A 15,986-nucleotide genomic window follows, 5' to 3' on the forward strand; every position below is an offset into this window, starting at 1 on the left:
AAAATATGTCCTTTAGACAGCTCCATACAAGAGCTCGTTCTATGTGAAAGGAAGAAAAATGTCTAAAAAAGTACATTAAATTATGTTTTAAATTGTCCTGTGATGTTTAAACTTCACAAATAGATTTAAAAATATTAAAATTGATATATGTGAGCCATGCACATCTGAAATAACACGATTTAACATCACCAAAACTATATTTCAAGAATTGTTTAGGAAATATATAAGTTGTTTATAAGAAAAAAACAAAACAAAAGTGTTAAAACCTGTCATAAATATAGGGATCTTATTAATTAGTTTTTATATTATTAAATTTACCAAATAAGCATGATCCTGATAACTAAACCTAAGTTGGGGCTGCTTTGTAGAGTGACATCTCCTAACAACCCCCCCAGGAAGATTAAAAGATTATGAGCTATTTCCCCAACAAGGGGATTAACAATAATTAATTTGCCCCTCGTGTAGATATCCAAACCCGTGACTCAGTCTAACAGATTGGCAATTTATGAGGCTGACAGGCACCCTCCACTGGTCTTAGCAAGTGTGTCCTTCCTTTAATGCAGGCTAACATCGAGAGTTGACATACACGCTCATCACTCTGACAGCGTACGCGGTTATCATCACTGCACCAGCCCACGGTCGGCAGTTGTGGCTAGTCTTCAGGTGGAAGCATGTGTTGTTGATATTCAAACAGTGTCAGGCGGACAATTCCACAGTAATTATGCCAATAGGTCGGTGGGAACAGATACATCGCTACAACGGACACAGGAATTTACAAAACACGGATTCTTGGCTGTGAATGTTTTAACCAGAGGACTGGCATTGTGTGAAGATCGTGATCAACTTGTGGTTGGGGGATCTACCCGAATCAATATAGAGGGCTTAAGTACAGTAGGATCCTGTTTGTAGTGTTTCCGATGTTTGGTCTATCTGGCGCCAGGTGATCACAGGTATGTGAGCTCTATTTCATGTTTATGATGTTTATCTGATGTTTGTATTATCACAGATACATAATTTGATCTTTTCAGGTTTACAATCATTTAACTAATATTTGTGTACTATCACAGATACATGATTTTTATTTGAAGTTTATGATGATACATTTAATATTCTTTTTTATCACTGATATGGGAGTTTACATTTCAGGTTATATTGGATATGTTTCTTTTCTTTTTATCCAAAATGACAGAATCAAATTTTTTATATGAGTTTGAGCTAAAATCAAATATTTGACTTAAAGATTATATTTTCTTAATTTTAATGATAAATGTATTTCAACTTATCACATATGTCATGAAAACAAAATAGAAAGTAATTCTGGTTTGATAATATGATTAAAAATTGATAAAATGCTACTGCTAAGTATGGCTTTTCAAGTTATTTCGAGAAATGCAACTTTGATATTAATCAAATATTTATGTGCTTATCATATCAAATTATTACCATAAATGTCACTAGCCAAACATTTGAATATCTAACTAGTGTGTGTCAAGGAAATAGCACTAAAATAACTCTAATAGTAATTATGGCCACATCATGTTTGTGTGTTAATGTGACCGGTCACAATGAAATATGTCTTCCTTGACGCAAAAAACTATTTATGCAGGGCATTTAATTTTAGAAAATTTCACAGTGGTTATTTTCAACTAAATTCCTTTTCCTGCTGGTTTTATTGTCTGTGTTTAATTCTGTAACATTCTGACATGCGTAGAGATCATAACTTCCTGGTGAAATAAATCTGAAATATATCGCTGACACTGTGGTCAAGTGTTTGATCCCAAGATTTGTGGCAGTACTTGAAATAGCCCCACTTCCTTGGACCTTGTGTTAATAGTTCAGATTGATTCATAGTTATTTGACCCCACATGATAAATAGCTCTGATGTATATCTGAGCCCAAGATTGTTTTGTTATTGAAAGGTAATGGGGGAACACTTGATCTCACTCTGCTTCAGGTAGTGGTTTTATCATCTTGTATATTGGCGTGTCAGGGATAACAGGGTAAAGTCACGTTTACTATTATATTGAATCATGATGATGATGATGATGATGATGATGATGATGATGACAACGATGATGATGATGATGATGATGATGATGATGATGATGATGATGATGATGATGATGATGATGATGATGATGATGATGATGATGATGGCAATAATAATGAGGATGATTATCATCAGTTTCATCTCCCACCTTCTCCTCCTGATCATTACAAAACCAGTGGTTTCAAATTCAGGATTATAGGAACTTGAAATGGGTAATGGTTCATTTGTGGAAAAGGACTGATTAATTTTACCAAACTTTGAACAATATTTGATTTATGTGTTTACTTCGTATGAAGAAAGGCCAAAGTAATGCTATTTAGAGACATTGATGATCACTCACTCACGCACTCACTATGGGGTCTTTAGTTAAACAGAACATACATCTGTTAAGCATTACAAATTATTTACAGACCGCTATATAGCTGGAATATTGCTGAGTGCGGCATTAAAATCAACTCAACTCAACTCAACTCAATTCACTCACTCACTCCTCCCACTCATGCATTGTAATCAGCTTACAATGGTCAGCGGGCCCCAAGAATTACCCACATCGTGACTCTCCGATCAATGCACACTGAATATTTTCTGACATTTTGCCCGAGAGTTAGTTCATCATAATATATTACCTCAAATAAATTACATATGTGTTTTCATATAATGCATATTAAATATTGACTTGACATTAACACTGAAAAAATTAAATGGTTCATATGGGATGTAAGAATACATTCTTTAAATTCAAATTCTCTTAAACTGTATGCCCATTCAGGCCAGATCTAGTCAATTGTAATGTGAGAATTTCAACATTACTGTTATTTAGGAATGATAAACAAGTTTTACAAATATTTCAAAAGTTTTCATTTTGTGAATCTACAGCCCATAATCAATGCCAGTGTAATTTCATAATAATATATAGACAATTTGTTTTCTAAAAGAGCTTTGATGTCATTTCCTAAAGCATCAAATCTTTCAGCTCTACAAAATGTAAATCACAATGTATTAGAATCACAATATACATGGATATTACAATATTTTTATGGAATGAATATTCATATTTCAACACCATATGATAAAGCAAATAAGAACACGATTATGATTTATTATTATTATGATTTATGACCTGTATCAAGCAAGGTAAACCATCAAATGTATAGGAAGAATGCATGAAATATTTATGTAGCGTACCCAACACAATGTTGTCTGGAACAGTGGTAAATCCAGACATTCCAATGCCACTTATATTAAACTATGGTATATGGTATATAAGTAATATTACAGCAGATGGAGTAATTATCTCCATTGTTGTTCATTTCTAAAAGTACCTGTGAAGATCCAGGTTAGAATTGATCTTCAGTAACCCATGCGACTAACGGGATCGGTGGTCAGGCTCGCTGACTAAGGTTGACACATGTCATCGTAATCCTAGTTACGTAGATTGATGCTCATGCTGTTGATAACTGGATTGTCTGGTCCAGACTTGATTATTAACAGACCGTCTCCATATAGCTGGAATATTGCTGAGTGTGGCGTACAACTAAAGACCCAGTATTATTTGTTGCACTGCTATACTGAGTTTAACAAACCCTAGTTGAAGGTCGCATCAGCTAACCTTTGAGCGACCTATGACCATCCAATCCAATGCGTGACGGCTGAATGGATTTAACCAATCATACAACGGCTACTATTTCAGGGTTCAGCGGGACAAAATGGCAACAAACACAGATATTTGACCTGCATTATATACGCTTAGGTTTTTTTTATGACAATACTATTAGCTCACATTTCCGCAAGATGACATCCTAAGATATTGACAAAAACGCTACTTTCAGCGACTGTTTGCTCACTGTTGTGAATAATGGCATCCCACAGGTGTATCACTCAGAAGCGATCGTGTGGAAAATAGCATTCGGAATCATTTGAGTTCAAACGTTTTCGAGGTAAAAATTCAAACGGTATGTGCGAATGTTAACTTTCACGATTTGCTAAGCTTTGTTCTGATTGGTCAATTCAAAAGGTTAGCTGACGCGACCTTCTACTAGGGTTTGTTAGACTCAGTATAGCAGTGTAACGAATAATACTGAGCCTAAGTTTACTGAGACTGGGTCAAGACTCTATTATTTACAGACTCTATTATTTAGAGCTGGCGTATTGCTGAATGTGGCGTTAAACAATATTTACAGATCCCACAATAGAGCTGGCGTATTGCTGAATGTGGCATTAAACAACAAACAAACAGACCCAAGACAATGAAATAAATAGGAGTGCTATTCAAGTCTACAATGATTTGGCAAGTCTGTATTGCCTCAGTTTTAGAAATTTAGGATTGTTCTCTGCTCCAATTGGATTTATTTTGTAGATTATTTTTAATTAACTTTATTTCTGGGGTTTAATGTCAGTCTCAGGCAGCAGCAATAAATCAGTTTGTCTTACTGAATAGTGGCCATGATTTCTTCGTAGACAAGACTGTCAAATCGCGAAAAAGGGGTTAATGTATTAACCCACTTTAAACCCATCTACTGTCACCTCAGTGTTAGAAGCAGTCTGGAGACAAATTGTTCCGCAACGGACCGTTATTGATGACAGCAGAGCCACACAATTAACGAAAAAGTAAGAAGATGGTTATGTTCCTCCCACAGCTACTGAGTTCAATTATTGTTTGATAATAGCCCAGGACTTCTAGATCAGCCAGCTAGACAACTTTCTGCCGTACAATTACATACAGTACTATACAGTCTGTATCTTCTGTCACTGCAAGATGGGGATGCTTTTAGTAGTACTGTCATTAGGAGATGTGGAGGTGGAGTCACCGATGGATTGGATTGATTGAAACCATATTGAAGGAAACCCTTATTTGAGTGAATGAAAGAGTGAGTGAGTGAGTGAGAGGGACTTGTGACAGTATGTCACTGTCGTCTTGATGGAGAAAAGCCTAAAGTGATATAGACACATACTATAGTATGACCAGAAATTATTGAGAATTTTAGGAATATGTTTAATTGGATTTCTAGTATAAACAACCTTGACCAGCTATCAAGTGCTTGGTTTCATTCAAGAGAGACAACTCCGTTAATCCTTTTTCATTACTTTGTGAAGAGTTATCCCCCTTTGTTTACTTGCTAGCAGACGACATTTTCAGTGATACTCAGTATGGATGATTTAGAGAAGAGGAAGTTGATTTTAGAGTATTATATAACAAGGACATCAGATCAGCTAAAGTGATTTCAAGTAGAACAGGCATCCCTTTGTCCACTGTTTATTGTGTTTTGAAAAATATTGCAAATGGATATGGCTTTGAGCACCAGGGAGGCGCAGGTAGGCCCAGAAAATTGACTGTCGTTGACAGGAGGCGGCTTGGTATTCTTTTTTTAAAAACAGATGAAGGAGTGTAGAAAACTTAAGGCTGGATATGATTGATAGAGGAACTGTGGCTGTCTGTAAGGAGACAATTAGAACTAAGCTGCATGCAATGGGTTGGCAGAAAAGTCGAGGAATTCCATCACCGTTCATGAAACCTGAACAAAAGGAGCGAAGGTTGAACTGGTGCTTAGAGCATAATAATTTTAACTGGGACAATGTGATTTTCTCAGATGAAAGTTCTGTGTGGCTGTTTCCTAATACACTGAAATTGTGGACCAAACAAACAGAAAAACCTTTGTATCAGCGCCCAAAGTACAGTCTGAAATTTAACGTGTGGGGTGGCATATCTGTGTTAGGGGCAACGTCCCTCTGTGTATTTGAAGGGAATATGAACAGTGAGCGGTACACAGATATTCTCGAAGGACATTTACTTCCATCTGCTCACGTGTTCTATGGAAATTTTTTGATTTTCTAGCAGGACAACGACCCAAAACATCGTTCAAAGCATTCACAGGCATGGGTTTGGACACAAAATATGACATTATTAGATTGGCCAAGCTATAGCCATGACCTAAATCCAATAGAAAATGTTTGGGGACTTATGAAGGAAAGTGTCAATAAGAAAAATCTGACAAATATTGCTGAAATGAAAGAAGAGTTGGTCCAATATTGAGACAGCATTTACCACGACTTTTTAACTTCTTTGATCAGTAGTATGCCCCGCCGCAATGAAGTCTGCATTGCTGCCCATGGTGACTTGACAAAATACTAACTGTTCACCTGTCTTTGAATCTGGAGTTATGTTCTGCTAATATTCACATTTAATACGTGAGTAATGAGTGAAAAAAATATAAAATTTACAATCTTTAAATTCTGGTTATACTGTACTTATGTGAAACCAACAGGAATTGGTGCTGACCAACCTAATATTGGGCCATCCATGATCACAATGATTTTGAATATTTTGAAATTTCGAAATGGGAAGGTATAAATGGCATCTGTTTCAGAGGGTGCATGTTCTGCTGCTGATTCTGGTGACTCATTGATAAGGAAACTGATAATGATGGTGGGTGGGGTGTCAGTGGGAATCACAAGAGGGTTATCATTAAAATAATTCACCAATTTAGGGGAAACTGACAAAGAGGAGAGGTTGTTGAATCTAAATACAACAAATTGAATTTGTTTCCAGAGATTGAGTGAGTGAGTAAGTATGGTTTTACGCCGCTTCTAGCAATATTCAAGCAATATCACAGCGGGGGACACTAGAAATGGGCATCACACATTAAACCCATGTGGGGAATCGAACCCAGGTCTTCACCATTGTGAGTGAACGCTTTAACCACTAGGCTACCCCACCTCCCTTCCCCTCCCAAATATTAAGGCGTAGTTAACAAATTTAGTTCAAATGTTCAAATGAAGAAAAACATTCAAATATAGCTTTGTGGCAATTATATATTAATTGCTTTTTGTAACAAATCTGTAAATTACATAAGAAAATATGGATTTATGCAATTAAAGGTTTTCTATATGGTGGTTATTCTAAAGAGTACATACAGACTGGTCAAGAAATTGGACAGGAGGTGCTATTATATGTATGGCTCAGGGTGTTCATAATGGTAAGTACGGTATTTGTTTTATGAACATAACTATGTTTGGATTTCACATTAAGAAGCAATAAGAAATTATAAATAAATTTCTTCATAAAAATAATTATCGAAAAAATGCCCAGAAATCAAACAGATTTTTCAAGAATGATATGTCTGATATAATTTGATTTAACATTAGGCCACATATTAATTAGTTGGTTTACAAAGCTAAGTATTTTGTTAAAATTTACAACTAGTACTGATACAAAAAGTACAAAATACTGATACTGAATAAAACGTCTTAAGTCACACCATCTAAGAAGTATGATTGCAAGGATGTATATACTTAAGATGATTTGTTATTTTGTTAAAAAGATGATTTTTATTCATATTATTCACCATTTCTTACTAAGAGCAATGATAAATGTCGGCTTCTAATTTGCCAAGAGTGAAAAGAGTCTGCAAACAATATTTTTCAAAAGTGAGTTTATTCATGTTTTTTAGTCAGTCTAAAACCAACGAAAACAAGTTATAAGGCCGAACATTGCAGTAAGCCAAAGTGTGGATAGACAGTGTGGGAGCCACAACAGGAAGGATGTCTCCCCTCAAGGCAGCGTGACATCTGTGTAGGAAGCTGATTACTGTTAGGATGACCAACTAGTGTCCAGGTCAGTTTGGCCCATTAGTTAATGGTCCACCTAATGCCTCCCACCTCCAGATAATGATGAATTATGACATAAGTCCAGAGGGGTGACATTTTAATTGACCTGCTTGTGAGATCTGTCATTACTTCATCAGGGTTGAGTGTATCGGTTTTGATTGATGATGTCATTCAATCATACTTGATTGTTTGAATGTCCTTGTGTGAAATTGATTTGGGTGGCGTTGAGCCATGGCTGCAGTGATTTAGACCTGTACACCATGTTGTCAAATTATTATGCAGTTGTGCGACAGATGGTGGCAATATGTTTGTTTTATAACAACATGGAAAAGGTCGGAAATGAATAATGATGGTAATAATTATAAAAGGAGTGCCAGGTTCTCCACATGGACTACACAGCTCTTTTGACTCTCTGGGTAGTAGAGAAGGCTGCAGTGTTGGGGTGTCTCCATATTGCTATCCGTGAAGGTCCGGGTTAGAATATTGATCTTCACTAACCCATGCTTGTCATAAGAGGCGACTAATGGGATCAGGTGGTCAGGCTCACTGACTTGGTTGATACATGTCATCGGTTCTCAATTGTGCAGATCGATGCTCATGCTGTTGATCACTGGATTGTGTGGTCCACACTCGATTATTTACAGACCGCCGCCACATAGCTGGAATATTGCTGGGTGTGGCGTAAAACTAAACTCACTCACTCACTCACTCCATATTGCCTCTGTTCACCCAGCAGAAATTTATGTGTACCCAGTGGGATAAGTCATGTCACCATAACCTTCCAGCTTGGGTTATCCGGGGTAATAATGTGTTAACGCTTTGACAATGCACAAGTGTGTGGAAACAGACTCTTTATAAACGGCCAATATTATTTTATCATTAATATTATTATTATCATGTTCACAGACAAATTTGGGTGGTCAAATATTTATAAGCTCCGCTTCCTGGGAGAAGGCCCACTCACTGTCTGGGCTGCGTGTAGAAGGGGTATGGGTACCTGAGCTTATGATGAGCCTTACCAGGCTGTCTGTGCCAGGACCACTCTCTCAGCTGCATTGTATCTTAATCTGTAGAGACCCGTGAAGATCCGGGATAGAATAGGTCTTCAGCAACCTATGCTTGTCGTTGTCGTAAGAGGCTACTAACGGGATCGGGTGGTCAGGCTCGCTGACTTGGTTGACACATGTCATCGGTTCCCAATTTCGCAGATCGATGCTCATGCTGTTGATCACTGGATTGTCTGGTCCAGACTCGATTATTTACAGACCGCCGCCATATAGCTGGAATATTGCTGAGTGCGGCGTAAAAACTCAACTCACTCACTCACTCACTTAATCTGTAGAACATAACTATGATAATAGTAAATTTGTATTTACTTTTCCATGCTGAATTTCATACTCAAAGCGCAGCAAGGGAAGAAAGGTTCAGTTAAAAGCTTGATTGAAGAGATAAGTCTTGAGAACAATTCTGAAGGTGGAATAGGTTTGAGAAATTCGTTGTTCAAGGGGAAGAAGAGATAGGTCTTGAGAGCTGTTGTAAAAGTGGAATAGGTTAGAAAAGTACGGAGTTCAGTGGGAAAGCCATTCCATTGACATGATGCTGCAAATATAGCAAAAGAGTCATAACGTCTCTATCACGGCCCTCACACTATTAACAGACATTTTTCTGTTCATGTTACATACAGAGGCGGTGGGATAGCCCAGTGGTTAAAGTGTTCACTTGTCACACCGAAGACCCGGGTTCGATTCCCCACATGGCCACAATGTGTGAAACTCATTTCTGGTTGATATTGCTGGAATATTGCTAAAACCATACTCACTCACTCATTCACTCACTCACTCAAGTTACGTACTTAATCAATTCCCTTCAAATTAATAGTCAAATGGCTCATTCATAAGTAATAAACTGACGTACAAAAGAAAGTACACACCTGGTGCTTTTGGATTGCTTTCCAAAAAGCGACGTAAATGTTTTGAAAAGAGTTTTTACAGTGATATATAAGTCACAGACTTTAATAATATGCTGCCAAAACACCACAGATATCGTGTCCAATTGCGAAGTTGCCGGGCAAAATCACAGCACTCTTCAAATAATCCCAAATCACCAGGTGTGTACTTTCTTTTGTACGTCAGTTTACTTTGCTTCAGGTAATTAGGTGATAAGGATGTCTTTAGAAATTCTTGGTATGTGATTGTGTAATTGACGGTAATGATTGATGTTTGATATACTGATCAAGGAACATCTGGAGGTGTTTGAACTGTTTGACTAATCGACGAAATCAATATTTTGTCAACACTGAATGCTGCTATTGTAGACAAGGGTATGAATTGTTTTGCTAGACAATGGTACAAAGACCTGTATGAAAAGCTGCATCATAAGAGAACAAAGAAATTGTCAGCCATAAAGTATTTTGTTATTACTCTCTTCATGTGTCCCTAATTTCATAAAATGGGTTGTTGAATTTTTCATAAAATCGAAATACAGGCTTCTTATGATGCTGTTAATTGGAGTCAAATAGCTTAGATGTGAACAGAATGTAGTCTCTACGATTGATTCTTACACAGGAGTGAGTTAATAGATCTTTTGCCATTTTGAACGGTACTAGTGTGTCGGTCATATTGTGGTTTGTCAAAAAGTGATGCAGGTTTTTGTGTTTACCACTTTGGTTTCCTATGATGCTTGTAATTCGGAGTCAGCAGGGTTTTACATGATGCGTGATTCCTGCATATTTGACGCAACAATTTTGTAAATGACTCTCAAAATATTATCATATGAGTCAAGCTTGACGCAAGTTTTATGGGTGGCCCTCACAATTCAGTTCAATAAAATCAATTTGATAAGCAAAAAATGATATTGTTCGATGATAGTTTGACTTTTACAGAGCTGTCAGATTGTTCCAGAGAACTCAGAGGAGACAGTAATCCTGGCTGTTTGAACTGAACAATGCTGTAGTTTCATTTGGTGGTGTGACATACACAGTTACATACTGAGAATGATTAACTCAAAGAAATATTAAAATTTTCATGACTCCCAAATATTGAAAATGACTCCCAAAAATAAATTTTGTGAGTCACCATGACTCCCATTTTAAAAGTCTGTGTAAAACCCTGAGTCAGATAGGCTTAGATGTGAACATAATGTAGGAACCCATGAAGATCCGGGTTAGAATTGATCTTCAGTAACCCATGCTTGTCATAAGAGGCGACTAACGGGATCGGGTGGTCAGGCTCGCTGACTTGGATGACACATGTCATCGGTTCCCAATTGCGAAGGTTGTTGCTCATGATGCTGATCACTGGATTGTCTGGTCCACATTTGATTATTTCACGGGTTCTACTTCAGTGAAACCAATGAGCACAGGTATGGTGCTGACAAGGATGTTAAACTACAATCATAGATTCCTGTCATGGCAAAGGGACACAACCCTGCAAAGTAAATTGAATTGCTTGTAGATGACTTGGATGCTCATTGCCCTGTGGTTTGAGGTTTATGACAAAACTGTAATGGATATAACTCTATACAACAAATGTTTGCACATTAGATGATAGTTTCATGCCAGGGCCATTTGCCTTCACAGTTAAGGTAATTAGAAAATATTTTCAGTTCAGTATTTACTGTCACTGAAAAATATTTCTTCATGAGAATTGGTATAAATTAGGTTTAGATACACAAACAGCTATAGCAGCAAGTTAGAGTTGATGTGTTCCGTGGCGGGGTGTGGTCCTGTGCATGTACGTAGAGCTCAGATTGCAAAAACTTGAAGTTAAGCAACATTGGGTTCAAAGAGTCCTTGGATGGCTCACCATGTTTGCCAGCTTGACTACTAAGAGTTTCTAGGACTTCAGTCCTGCCCCACAACGAAGCACATGTGATACATGTAGTCTCACCTTAGGCAAGTGAGTTTGTTCAAACCTGCCTCTGTTCACCCAGCAGTAAAATTGGGTACCTGGTATGACACGATGGTAGTCTGAATTTGAACCTTGAGCGTCTGACAGGCGACCGGTTGTATTCTCCACATGGAGTGTTCTGTACTCATTGACCAGGGGTAATGTGTCAGCCCTTTGAGCATGCAATGTGCATGGATAAACGTGCAATATAAATGGACTATTATTACTATTATTATTATTTTTTTATTGTTTCATATAATGATCAATTGCAAAAATGTACTGTGATGTACGCAATTACTCATAACCGACAACAGCTGCTGTGTAGTGATGTGTGAAAGGCTTGGCAGTGAATGAGGAAGCTGGAGATGGGATTTCTGCCGTCACATCTGTAATGCCCATTAATGTTAATTGACTTGTACATGTCAGCTTTTATCAATAATCTATTTTTGTTTGTTAATTACCCACATTTTTTTAATACTGAGCTGCATCATCAAGAGACTATAAAACTATGTCTGGAACACCTGAGTTATATTTTAGCTGGACAGATGAATCTAAGCATAGTCCAATAAAACAATCGCTGAACAAAACACCATCTGGTTTTAAGCACCATGGTGATGGCCGTGCAGATTCCATTTGACTGTATTATCAAAATATATGTAGCATCAGCTGTTTACAAGAACTTTCCAAATCTTTTCATTTTTAATAATTGTTAACTATGCATTTAGCAAATTAAGATGGGATTTATAATACAATATGTGCATTCATATCTAGTGACCCTGAGGTGGATTTGGAATGGTTAATGAGTATGGTTTTACGCCGCTTTTAGCAATATTCCAGCAATATCATGGTGGGGGACACCAGAAATGGGCTTCACACATTGTACCCATGTGGGGAATCAAACCTGGGTGTTCAGTGAGCGAACACTTTAACCACAAGGCTACCCCACCTCCCCAGATTGGGTAGTAATAAGGAGAATATAACCGGTGTTGCTACAATTTTTTGCGATGTGATTCTCGCTTAGTCTGGCAAGGATAGAAACAGACCTTTTATAGTCAGTTAACTCTTTGACCTTGCAAAGATGGTTACCTCTGGTGGTTAGTTTGTTTGTTTAACCCTGCACCCAGCAATATTAGGTGTCTTTGATGGTGGTCTGTAAATAATCAAGTCTGGACCAGACAATCCAGTGATCAACAGAATGAGAATTGATCTATGCAATTGGGATACAATGGCATGCCTCAATCAAGTCAGCAAGCATGACCACCTGATCCCATTTGTCGCCTGTTACGACAAGCATGGGTCGCTGAAGATCAATTCTAACACAGATCTTCATGTGTTGGTTACTTTTGAAAGTTAACAGAGCTGTTTTAGCAACTCAGAATTATGTTATTTTGCTCTGTTTTACTGAAATTGAGTACATGTTTTCACATATTTAACAGATTTTCCATGTTACAGTTTGAAGGAAAGGCCCATCCCTAGCCCCTTCAAAACAATTTGCCCATATATCTTTCCTGGAAATCCTAAACAAATCTGCAGGTAGCTGCTTAGCTGATTGTAAGCCATAGTCAAGCGTATTCAATTATTGTTATTCTTCATTTCAAACAAAGGTCAATTAGTACTGCAATATAGAAATCACTGCAACCCAGGTTTGATTCCCCATTTCTGGTGTCCCCACTTTGCTAAAAGTGGCGTAAAACCAAACTCACTCACTCACTCACTACCTCACTCACTCACTCACTCACTCACTCACTCACTCACTCACTCACTCACTCACCAGAACACTTGAATTTAATTCCATTAGTTGATTTCAACAGTGATCAGAGGTCAATCAGCTTTCTTTTTTCCAGAACAAATATTAATAAATTTGATCATGTGACATTTTTTAGGGATTGTGGACAATGATATTACTGCAACAAAGGTTATCCAAAACAAGGTTAGTTTCTATGTGTTTCAGTCTCATTGTCATTTCAAAATTGTCAGTCTTGAAGCTAATAGACATTTCTGGCCCTGACAGAACAGCTGATGAACACTGTGTGTATAGCTTCATCCGGGATGATGAGTAAGTGATTGTTTTACAAGCAGCCTTATCAGTACATTGCTAGGAAACAGGTTTGTGTCACACTTTACTGACACGAGGCATTATAACCATTTGTACCTTGCAGCATGGTGTTATGTCTTGTTGGACTTTCATTTGATTCAGTGAAGAATACGTGATGACCTTGGGTCTAGGTGCCAGTGTCCATCTCCTAACAGTATCAACTCAATGATGTTGCTGTACTTTAGTTTGGCTACATATTTACAGCAATGTACCATTCCATCAACCATTTCCGTCTTTACATTCTTCTATCCATGTGCTTTTACTTCTGATCCTTGCTTTGTTATAAATCTCAACAGATCAATCAACTCTACTCCATTAATCTTTACTTCATCTATCCTTACTTTATCTATATTTACTTTATCTATCCCTACTTCATCCATCTTTACTTCATCCATCTTTACTTCATCCATCCTTACTTCATTCATCTTCACTTCATTTATCCTTACTTCATCTATCTATCCTCACTTCATCTATCCTTACTTCATTTATCTTTACTTCATTTATCCTTACTTTATCTATATTTACTTTATCTATCCTTACTTCATCCATCTTAACTTCATCCATCTTTACTTCATCTATTCTTACTGCATCTATCTTTACTTCATTTATCCTTACTTTATCCTTACTTCATATTTACTTTATCTATCCTTACTTCATCCATCTTAACTTCATCCATCTTTACTTCATCTATCCTTACTTCATCTATCCTTACTTCATCCATCTTTCCCATTTACTTCATCTATCCTTTACTTCATATCTTACTTTTATCCATTTTACTTTATCCATCTTCATCTATCCTTATCCTTATTCATCCATTCTTCATCCATCTTTTTATCTACTTCATCTATCTTTATCTTCATCCATCTTTACTTCATCTATCCTTACTTCTTCATCTTCATCTTATCCTTACTTCATCTATCCTTACTTCATCCATCTTTATTTCCTATTTCATCATCTATCCTTATCTATCTATCCATCTTCACTTCCTTACTTTATCTTCATCCCTTATTTCTATCTCTACTCATCCATCTTTACTTCATCTATCCTTACTTCATTCATCTTTACTTCATTTATCCTTACTTTATCTATATTTACTTTATCTATCCTTACTTCATCCATCTTAACTTCATCCATCTTTACTTCATCCATCTTTACTTCATCTATCTATCCTCACTTCATCTATCCTTACTTCATCTATCCTTACTTCATTCATCTTTACTTCATTTATCCTTACTTTATCTATATTTACTTTTTATCTATCCTTACTTCATCCATCTTAACTTCATCCATCTTTACTTCATCTATCCTTACTTCATCCATCTTTACTTCATTTATCCTTAATTTATCTATATTTACTTTATCTATCTTTACTTCATCCATCTTAACTTCATCCATCCTTACTTCATCTATCCTTACTTCATCTATCTATCCTCACTTCATCTATCCTTACTTCATCTATCCTTACTCCATCTATCTTTACATCATCCGTTTATTTCATCTATCTGTACATCATCTGTCCTTACTTCATCCATCTTTACTTCATCCATCTTTACTTCATCTATCCTTACTTCATTCATCTTTACTTCATTTATCCTTACTTCATCTATCTATCCTCACTTCATCTATCCTTACTTCATCCATCTTTACTTCATTTATCCTTACTTTATCTATATTTACTTTATCTATCCTTACTTCATCCATCTTAACTTCATCCATCTTTACTTCATCCATCTTTACTTCATCTATCCTTACTTCATCTATCTATCCTTACTTCATCTATCCTTACTTCATCCATCTTTACTTCATTTATCCTTACTTTATCTATATTTACTTTATCTATCCTTACTTCATCCATCTTAACTTCATTTATCCTTACTTTATCTATATTTACTTTATCTATCCTTACTTCATCCATCTTAACTTCATCCATCCTTACTTCATCTATCCTTACTTCATCTCTCTATCCTCACTTCATCTATCCTTACTTCATCCATCTTTACTTCATCTATCCTCACTTCATCTATCCTTACTTCATCTATCCTTACTCCATCTATCTTTACATCATCCGTTCTTATTTCATCTATCTGTACATCATCTGTCCTTACTTCATCCATCTTTACTTCATCCATCTTTACTTCATCTATCCTTACTTCATCTATCTTTACATCATCTGTCCTTACTTCAACCATCTTTACTTCATCCATCTTTATTTTTTACCCTTACTTCATCCATCCTTACTTTATCAATAAACTTTAAATCACTAAAACTACATTTTCCAGCTTGGACAAAAGTTACATTCCCTTTTTAAGTATTTCTGTGTTCACACTTGTTTAGTTTACTTTCCATTCAT

At 36.6% G+C, this 15,986-nt stretch overlaps 1 protein-coding gene across 1 annotated transcript in view; it reads left to right on the forward strand.

Moving 5' to 3' along the window:
- The first annotated feature begins 597 nt into the window (after window positions 1-597).
- LOC124266340 (adenylate cyclase type 2-like) overlaps window positions 598-15,986 on the forward strand; it is a 101,673-nt gene continuing 86,284 nt past the window's right edge. Inside the window, 1 exon segment of the mRNA XM_046701142.1 lies at window positions 598-950. The gene's annotated coding sequence lies outside the window, so the exon portion shown is untranslated.

This window comes from Haliotis rubra, unplaced genomic scaffold (genome assembly GCF_003918875.1).
Source record: "Haliotis rubra isolate DU_JTF1 unplaced genomic scaffold, ASM391887v1 Scf125, whole genome shotgun sequence".
NCBI classification, from domain to species: Eukaryota; Metazoa; Mollusca; class Gastropoda; order Lepetellida; family Haliotidae; genus Haliotis; species Haliotis rubra.